This window comes from Pseudonaja textilis, chromosome 9 (genome assembly GCF_049901715.1).
Source record: "Pseudonaja textilis isolate UNSWEBS1 chromosome 9, rPseTex1.2, whole genome shotgun sequence".
NCBI classification, from domain to species: Eukaryota; Metazoa; Chordata; class Lepidosauria; order Squamata; family Elapidae; genus Pseudonaja; species Pseudonaja textilis.
Genome location: NC_141998.1, coordinates 26,390,788 through 26,400,805, shown reverse-complemented (window position 1 = coordinate 26,400,805; position 10,018 = coordinate 26,390,788). Strand labels below are relative to the sequence as shown.

General features: G+C 48.6%; 1 pseudogene; it reads left to right on the top strand.

Moving 5' to 3' along the window:
• The first annotated feature begins 4,041 nt into the window (after positions 1-4,041).
• Positions 4,042-8,487, top strand: LOC113441824 (nicotinamide N-methyltransferase pseudogene; annotated as a pseudogene).
• Positions 8,488-10,018: the final 1,531 nt, after the last annotated feature.

Sequence of the window (10,018 nt, the reverse complement as noted above, 5' to 3'; positions counted from 1 at the left end):
TTTCTGGGAGCCCGTCTGCACACGCTGGGAGAGCAGTATTGAATCGCGCCCTTTAGCATGCAATCTGTGGGGGGTGCTTAAAGAGCGGGAATTAAAATCACGATTTGGATGAGTATGTTTGTGTTGGTGTGTTTGGAATCCGGAGTAAAAACGCCAAAGATACGAATGTGAAGCATCCCTTTTCTAACTGACATCTAAAGTCTTCATTCTAGGCTATTGAGTCGGCCAAGTCTTGCCTTGCCTCAACGTTCCAGTGCCCAGATGTGCAGCACCACTGCAGACCCAGAGATGCAATGGCCTCTCACCATTAATTGGCTAATTACCTGGCATGGCAAATTGCATTTTGCATCCTGCCTGATGCGCCTTGACTCCTCTTACGGAGGCAGCTGGGGTTGGCCTCTTTTTATAACCAAGTTCTTCGTAACTCGGGGAGATGTAGGTCAAACGTAAGAGAAAGTCCACCGCCGGCCATTTGGCTTGGTGGTTTTTTGCCTCCTGTGAGAAAACTCCTCCGGCTTTTTTATTTTTTAAGGGCTAAGATTTTGTCTTGCTTGTGCAGTCACAGAAAAGCCAGTAATTGCAGCCTGGAGATAGCTTTAGTGTACACACACACACACACACACACACACTCACAAGGCTCCTCTTATCCTCTTTGTTTAAAACTCTTCCGTCTTTTATTTCTTGCTTTCAGGAATATAAAACTTGATGGTGTTTTTGGCAAACCTGCCACTTGGCTTTGCCATTTATGGCTCCCTTTGCACAGATATCTTGCTCGTAAAGCAGGCTTCCAGCTCTCTCTGCCCTTCTTGCTAGGCTGGAAGGGCTTAGGAAATGCACCACCCAAACGGGGAGGTGTCGGGGCTCCCCATAAGCAGGAATCCCTGGCAGCTGAAGGGCAGGTGAAAGGACTGTGGCTCAGGGCTCTTCCTCCCAACCGCTGCCCTCAGCTCGATCAGAATAGAGCTGGAAGGGATCTTGAAGGTCTTCTAGTCCAACCCCTTGCTCTAGCAAGAAACTCTCTACCGTTTCAGGAAGGTCAAGTCTCTTCTTCAAAGCCTCCAGAGATGGAGCAGCCACAGCTTCTGGAGGCAACTTCTGTTCCACTGGTTGGTCGTCCTCGCTGATCGCAACTTTCTCCTGAGTTCTAAGTTGCTTCTCTCCTTGATCAGTTTCCATCCATGGTTTCTTGTCCTGCCCTTCTGGTGTTCTGGGATATAGGTAGGACTACAACTCCCATCCTCCACAGGGAGGAGGAGCACCAAAAGAGATGGGCCTTCTCTCCATTACTGTCTCATTCAGGGAGATGAGCAATGCTCCCTTGTGTGCGTGTGCATGTGTGTGCGTGTGTGTTTCTTCCCCCACCATGCTAAAAATATCCACAGGCTGCTTTCAAAACCCTCTTCAGAATAGAGACTATATTTTATAGGCATAAATATTTTGCACGGTTACATTTATAGTAAAAACATGATTGTACACGGTATTTATAAAAGAACTAATTTCACAAGGAGGCCCTGTAGCCTATTAGGGATCAAAAATCCTATGGCCACCTTAAGGAAGGTTTTCCTAAAAAGATCTGCAGCCTTTGGAAGCTCCGAGCAAGCAAAATATCCTTAGTTTACACCCTCTTAACTCCGGGTGTTCTTTTGAGGGGGGGGGCAGCTCAGAATTGGTAAGTATTACCCACCCTTGAAAAGCCCCGTGCGTTTGGAGAGTGACTCCGGGAGACGGGTGGCATATAAATTGAATAAATAAAATAAAAACAAAAACAGCATTGGCATACCCCTGTTACAGGCAAACTCAACCTACTTTGAATCCTGGCTTGGGATCCAAAGGGAAGATGCGTATAAATATTGCATAAATGACTTGAGTTCTGCAACTAGTTCCTGTGAATTACCTAACTGGGTCATTTGTTGGGGTGCCTGTGAGACCAGCATAGTTTGTGCCAATCTTGCAGTGACGGGACTTTGTGCCAAGTTCTGCCCAACCTCTGGCCTTTTTCTCATGAATTTGTGAGATGCGGATGGGTGAAGGTGACCTGATGACCCATTCAAGGCTTGGAAGGGACAGGGGGTGTCCGATCTTAACAGAATTCACAGAGTTAGAAGGGTTCTGGGAGATTATCTACTCCAACCCCCTGTGGATGCCATGCCATTTCAGACAAGACCTGTGGACTTCAACCCACAGAACTCCCCAGCCAGCCAAGGTTTATTTATTAACCTAGAAAATCTATATTGCTGCCTACCCCCACATGGCGACTCAAGGTGGCTTACAAGGATATAAAAACACTATGTAAAAGAAATAAAAAGAAAAAAAATAAAATAATAAGCCCCACCTTCCCATCCTGATGACAACACACATTCATACTAGCCAGAGGTAGTATTCAGCCAGTTCGGACTGGTTCTGGAGAACCAGTAGCGGAAGTTTTGAGTCGTTGGGAGAACCGGCCAATCTCGCCTCTGACTGGCCCCGCCAACCCCATCTACTCTCTGCCTCCCATCGAGTCCCAGCTGATCAGCTGGGTCTCCTTTGGTTGCCCTGCACAGGAGAACAGAGCTGGAAAGCAGGTTAGTGGGCTGGGGAGGGAAGGGGGTTTGGCAGTATCCTTCCCCTATCACACTCACCAAGGCACGCCCACCAAGCCACGTCCACCAAGCCACATCCACCAAGCCACGTCCACAGAACCAGGAGTAAAAAATGTTGAATCCCACCACTGATACCAATCCTTTAATGGACTCCATCCCACTCTGGGTTACCCAGGCCTGTTGTCAGAACCACGTCTTCAGGGACTTCCAAAAGAGTGTCGGAGTGGGTGGGGCACTCAAGTCTCTGAGGGGGGATGATGTTCCAGAGAGAGGGAGCCACCATGGAGAAGGTCCTTCTTCTGGGTCCCACCAGGTGTATCTCCGTAGGGGACGGGATCTGCAACAGTCTTTGCCTCCCGCTATAATGGGTCGGCTAGATGTGACCGGCAAGGGACGGTCCCTTAATGACTGTCTGATTCCCTTAATAAATGCAACCAACCCTGGCAAAAAAAGACCACAAAAAACCCAGATGTGGCTCACTTAATCCTGCTCCATAGTGGAAATTCTGGTCCCCATTGCAGCCGAGGACTCCTTGTAAGGCCAGTGGAACTCCCTGCTACAGACCTGTCGTGCCTTTGCAACCCCTGGGCTGAGGACAAAGCCTCCTTTCCAACCCTGCCCTGATTTCCCCTGATGAAAGGAGCGACGCGACCTGAGAAATAAAACTTTTCCAGGCGCAGGATACCGCCACCGGGCCAAACGATCACGCACAGATGGTAGCGAGATAAATGGTGCCATCTTTTTACTGTAGCTTTCAGGCTATAATTCCTCCTCGACATTTATGAGATGCAGTTTCTCCCCCCCCCCCGTTGCCCCTCCTCCTCCTCCTCTTTACTTGCGGGGCTGCGCATCTCCCGACAGCGCCAGCCAGCCCGTGAGGTGGGAAGCGGAACCCGAACGTTAATAATGTGGCCGGCACTTCAGCCCTTCTCCATTTCTCTCCTCCAATTTTCTCCAGTGACAATTTATAGGCGGGTTTGAAGCTTGAATAGCTGTGGCTGCTCGGTAATATGTATTCTCTGTAAGTGTTCCCTGCTGTGGCGTATCCTAAGAGAGCTCCATCAAATAATTATCTCCCTCCTCCTCCTCTGTTTTTTTTAAAAAATATATATTCTCAGCCTCTTTCATTCGATCTGCATCGCTATAAAATATTCCACTCTCAGAGAGGTGGGGGACCCACTCAGCAGCTCCCAGCCTTTCGGTGACTGTAAAAAGGGTATTTATGTCCGATATTAAGTCCACTCGAGGCAGGGCCTCCATCTTGGGCATTTTCCCTCTGTGGATGCCTTCCTGCCTCCATAAGTTTGTCTCGGCTGCTTCCATCACATCTGGAGCCTTGCAGGGACCACGGTTGATGCGTGAAAGCCGAAGTCACCTGTGAGAGCTTCCCCACCACAGGATCTGTGGTGCTTTCGTGGGCCTCCCTAAAATGAATTCTGTCCTCCTGGGCACAACAGGGATGGAGGTCACCCAACCAGCATCCTACGGCATCCCCAAGATCCAGCTGGTAATGGTGGCTCTTCTGGGACCTGATCCTGGACGCCAAAAGAAGCTTTCTTTGAAAGTATTTGACGGAACCATCAGCTGAAAGCCCGTGAAAGTCCCACCCCAAGAATATCCTGAGAGCGAGCACATTATGGGCTCCTTTGCACTCTGCACATGATATGTGACACAGAAATTCCACTTTAGAAGGTTGTGAGGAGATCTTCTGAAGGAACGTTGGAAGCTCACATTGGAGTTCTCCTCCTAGCACATCCTGACCTATGGATTGTTCACTTGGCAAGAGATCGAAGAACTTAAAACCTGCCGGTTTTTCCTGTCCCATCAGGCCCCCGAAACCCAAAGCACAGGGAGTTACTTTCAAGCAGTGTCCTTTATTGTTCCTCACTTATAGACAGAATCTTGCCAAATAAAAGCAATTGCCCGCATTAAATGGATGGAAACTAATCAGAATAACAGAATTGGAAGGGACTTTTGAGGTCTTCTAATCCAACCCTTTGCTCAGGCAGGAAGCCTGATATCATTTCAGTTATTAATTGTCTTCTTTAAAACTTCCCATGTTGGAGCATTCACAACTTCTGGAGGCAAAGTCATTCCACTCATGAATTGCTCTCACTGTAAGCAAAATTCCTCCTTAGTTCCCGGTTGCTTCTCTCCTTGATCGGTTTCCACCCGTTGCTTCTTCTCCTGCCTTTTGGGGCTTTGGGGAAATAGATCGACTCCCCCTTCTTCTTTGGGGCAGCCCCTCAGATGTTGGAACGCTGCTATCATGCCACCCTTGGTCCTTGTTTTCATTAACGTAGACAGTAACTAAACTAATCAGGAGGAGAAGCAACTTAAAACCAAGGAGAACTTTCTTGACAGTGAAGACACTTAATCAGTGGAACATCTTCCCTCCAGAACTTGTGGTTGCTTCATCACCGGAGGTTTCTAGAATGAGATTGGACTACCCTCTATCTAAAATGGATATAGGGTCTCCTGCGCGAGCAGAGGGGGTCGGACTAGAAGACCTCCAAGGTCCCTTCCAATCTGTTCTTCTGTTATACCCTCCACCACCTGTCCTCCTCTGAGGCCCAAGGGGTTTTCTTGCAACGTTGCTCTGGAGCACAGGTGGTCAGCAACAGGAGTGACAATGTTTAAGAAATGTTTAAAAGAGCAGTGGTGAAATTGAATGGATTCTTCTTCTTCTTCTTCTTCTTCTTCTTCTTCTTCTTCTTCTTCTTCTTCTTCTTCTTCTTCTTCTTCTTCTTCTTCTTCTTCTTCTTCTTCTTCTTCTCCTCCTCCTCCTCCTCCTCCTCCTCCTCCTCCTCCTCCTCCTCCTCCTCCTCCTCCTCCTCCTCTTCCTCTTCCTCTTCTTCTTCTTCTTCTTCTTCTTCTTCTTCTTCTTCTTCTTCTTCTTCTTCTTCTTCTTCTTCTTCTTCTTCTTCTTCTTCTCCTTCTCCTTCTCCTTCTCCTTCTCCTTCTTCTTCTTCTTCTTCGAAGGGCAGTTAGAAGTTGCTGGATGGGTAAACCATGGCAGCTTGGCTACTACTCAGAGTCTCTCTGCTTCGACTCCCGAAATTACCATGTTGCAAGCTGTCTGCAGACCTTGCCGCTGGCATTAAAGTGGAAAGAATGGCCTGGAGAAGAGGGAGCTCCGCTTTCAAGATCTTGTCTTATTTTGGCTTCTTGGCTTGGCCTTAAGCAGCTGGCGTGGCTACCCTAGCAAGGGTTAAACGGAAGATATAAAATAAATGCAGCTCTGCTTTTTAGGGTTTGGGGTTGTTGTTTTTGTGTGTGGGTTTTTTTTTTAGCAATGCGGTATAATCACAGTCTAGCAGCAGGTTGCTTTTCCAGCAGGAGGGTTTAGAATTATTTTCTGGAGTTTGCAATATAGAACTTAAATTAAGCCACAGAAGTCGGGGGAGCTCCCTGATGCCACGCTAAATTCTCAGCATCCTCGGCTTTGTATTAAAGTCTTCGCTGGCAATTAGGTTCATTAACTATCACAATACCTTATTTATTACGCGGCGTGCCATATGGTTTCCCAGCTAAAGAATGGCACCCGCTCCGGCAGGAACCGTTTGGTGTCATAAAAATGTTCACAAATAATGTTACAGCTCTCCGGGGCAAAGAGCTCCGTAGGTTGCGGGGGTCAGGAACAGTGTTGTGGGGGGGAATATGGGGGCATATTTCTTTCTCTTTCCCCCTGGAATGAAGTAGGTAAAAGAATTGGCCCAGGAAGGCTGGCAGAATGGATTCACCGGGATTTGAAAACCTTCCAGAATCTCATCTTTCCCAGAAGAAAAAGGGATTTCTAGCATGCGCCTAGCTCTTAGCCCAGCTGGATCCTGCCAAGGGCTCCCTTTAGCCCTTCCTCATAGCATGGGGGGCGCAACAGCAGCAGAGATAGCAATAGCAACAGCACCTAGACTTATATACCGCTTCACAGGGCTTTCACAGCCCTCTCTAAGCAGTTTACAGAGTCAGCCTCTTGCCCCCAACAATCTGGGTCCTCGTTTTACCCACCTGGGAAGGGTGGAAGGCTGAGTCGACCTGGAGCCTGGTGGGATTCGATCTGCCAAATTGCAGGCAGCTGGCAGTCAGCAGAAGTAGCTTGCAGTACTGCACTGTAGCCCCTGCGCCACCGAGGCTCTAATAGCCTGCAATGACCAGAATCCACTTTAAAAACAAAAATAAATGTGGCCCTTTTGCTTTCTAGAAGGGCCTTGGAAGGTGGGCGATGCCACGGTGGGAGAGGAGGCCTTCTCAAAGCCTTGGCATTCCACTCAAGTTGGAAGAGGTCCACCAAGTTCTCCTCTGAAGCCACTAGAGGTCAGGCACCGTCCCCAGAAAGTCGAATGCTGACCGACTGAAGTCCCTGCAGGTTGCAGCTGGCAGCGAGTGCCCTGAGCTTGACCCCTCCCATCCTCAAGAGAAGCGCCCGCCAGGAAAAACTGGGCAGGAATCCAAAGGAGGAAGACAAAAATTAGTCATAGCTTCTCAGGGGAGAAATGGGCCTAAAAATAAATAAGCCCCCCTTTTGGTTAAAAATGAGCTGCTCGTGTGGTACAGCTGTATTGGGAGAAAGCGGGCGCTGAAAGGAGCCTTGCTTTGTTAGTGACGCTGGAGGCTAAGTTTCTCCTAAGCTCAGAAGTTCTGGTGGAGAATCCAGGCTTCCTCCTTTGGATTCCTGCCTAGTTTTTCCTGGTTGGCGCTTCTCTCGCTCGACTGGCAGCTCTGAAGTGCCAATCAGGTGGGAACCAGGAGAACGGGACGGGTCAAGCCCAGGGCAAAAGGGTCCCGGCCTCTAAAGGAGCCGAGACCCTGAACAACAACGAAGCAGAGTCCTCCTGACTTCCCATTCAGATTTTGGGTAGGTCTTATCCCATTTCCTCCATTTTCAATTGACACGTTATGCAATCACATTCTTCTAATTTGGCTACTAGCCAATGAACATATAAATTGACCATTTCCACACCAACCCTAAGATGCCAAGGTGGAGACACCATCACACAGGCTTCCATCACCTATTTCCATCTTGGTATTTTATCCAGGGACAGAAATCATGAAATTTTTATGATGACATAGTTATTCATGGCTCATAATTAGTTTATTGAAATTATTTATATCCCCCTCCCCATTTGTGAGGTAGTGGTACCAAGATAGAGATTGGTGACTGCCGTAGAAGCTCCATGTCTGTAGCTTTCCATGGGGAAACTCAAGACTGGAATTCCTCGTGTTTCTGGGGGATTCTGGGAGTTGAAACCCAAACATCTCAACAACTGCCAAGGCTGAGGAATCCTGCCCTTGCCTTTTGCAGGCTGATACTTGAACCTAGGCAAGAAGGAGAATTCTAGAGAGGAGGGCATTCCTGTTCTTGAAGGACAGCAGGCCTGGGAGACCTGACCTATCTCCCTCCGTAAAAAGAAGGGAATCTCTAGAGTGACCAAGGTTTGGAGGTAGGCGGGTCATATTCTTCCTGTCTTTTCTTCCCAGGGAAAAGTGGGCAGAGAAGGAAGAGAAAGTCCGAAGAGCCGTCAAGCGGTACCTGAAATGCGATGTGACCCAACCCAACCCTTTGGCCCCGCTGGTTCTTCCGCCCGCAGATTGCCTGCTCTCCAGCTTGTGCTTCGATGCGGCTTGCAAGGACATCCCCACCTACCAATCGGCATTCAGGAACATCAGTTCCCTCCTGAAACCGGGCGGGCACCTCCTGTTTTGTTCAACCCTTGAGGAGCATTACTACACGGTGGGCCAACGCAAGTTCTCAGCCCTCTACCTGGAGAAGGAGATGGTAGAAGAGGCAGTGAGACAAGCTGGCTTTGTCATTAAATGGATCGAAGAGACCGGGATCGAGTGCCCCCAATCCCAAGTGGATGCAAAAGGGCAGTGTCTCCTTCTTGCCCAGAAATGCAGTCCATGAAAATTAGGCAGTTGTTGTGTTACTTCTTCAGACTTCTTCAACCATTGTTATGATTTTGTTACACAAGCTAGGGAAAACACATGGCACGTGCCTCCAGGGATCCTTCCCATGCCTTTCCTAGAAGGCGCATAGGAAGTGGTGCACAGGGAATGACTCTGTGTGTAATAAAGTAGTGTCTTGCCTCTGCGTTTGTGTGTTGGTTTGTGCTTTCTTTGTGTTGTGTCTCTCTGTTTTCTATGTACGTGGAGTCTCTGTGCATGCCTTGCCCTGGGCTGTCCTCAGCCTGGCCTATTCTGAGCAGCGGTGGGATTCAAACTTTTTTACTAGCAATTCTGTGGGTGTGGCTTGGTGGGCGTGGCAGAGGAAGGAGACTGCAAAATCCCCATTCCCTCCCCACCCCACTAACCTGCTTTCCAGCTCCGTTCTCTCAGCCAATCAGCTGGGACTCAGGAGGCAGAGGAGAGGTAGGATTTGCCGGTTCTTAAAACTACTCAAAATTTCCACTACCGGTTTTCCAGAACTGGTCAGAACTGGCTGAATAGCATCTCTGTTCAAGATGATAGCAATGCCCTCCACGACTCCGGCCACTTTCTTCTAAATCAGTGGCCCTCCACAGCTTCAAAACCCGCCTGCCATTTTTAAGACAAAGGAACAGATCTGTTCATTTATTCCGAGGGAATTGCACCACCGAGGCTGAGTCTCGATTAGCCAGGGCTGCTGTTGCCAAACTCTGATGGGCTACCTGTGAAACTTCAGCCTCTCCCCGCGGGCTGTGTCTGCTGCTCTGTCCCTCGACCAAGACCTCTTATTATAAACCCTCCTTACTCAATGTGCAATTGATCTTATTGACTGGCTGGAGCCATGCCTGATTTCAGCCCAATTGCTTTGCTGTTGCTCCTGAGTTGCTCCGTTTCTGCCCTTAGGAATTCTCAATGCTCAACCCCTTGGACATAAATTTCTTGGGAAACAGCCCCTTGGGACCCGCAAAGCCCATTATTCCTTCAATTCTGCACCAGACAGAAATGTAGCGTGCATTTAACTGTGCACAGTTAATCCCAGGTACTGTTCTCTCTCTCTTTTTATGTTATGAGGGGGCCAAAAGCTATCGTACAAGGAAATAAGGGCAGTGGCTGAGAACCCAATCTGGCTGTAGTTAGAATTATGGTTTAGGTTTTTTTGTTGTTGTTTTGGGATGGGGAGGGGGCTGTGTGGATGCACAGGAATCCATGGTTAAGTGCAAAACTGTAGCTGGGCTTTTAAGGAGCATCTGAAGGCATCTGATCCAGACCCTGTGAAGAAGCAGAGCGAGCAACGATGTATCCAGACAAGGGTTTGGGATCTGTGTGGACAGCCCTTCTCTCCATGATATCGACTGGGCTTTAAAAGGAACGGGAAGGAGGGTCTCCGCCATGAAAAGTTGCAGGAAGTATTCTTGATGCAAAGTTGCACCCCCAGTTGTTATCCACCCGAATTCTTTAGAGTCGAGCAGAATGGAAACGCAACCGAGAATAACGTCGGTATCCATCAACGA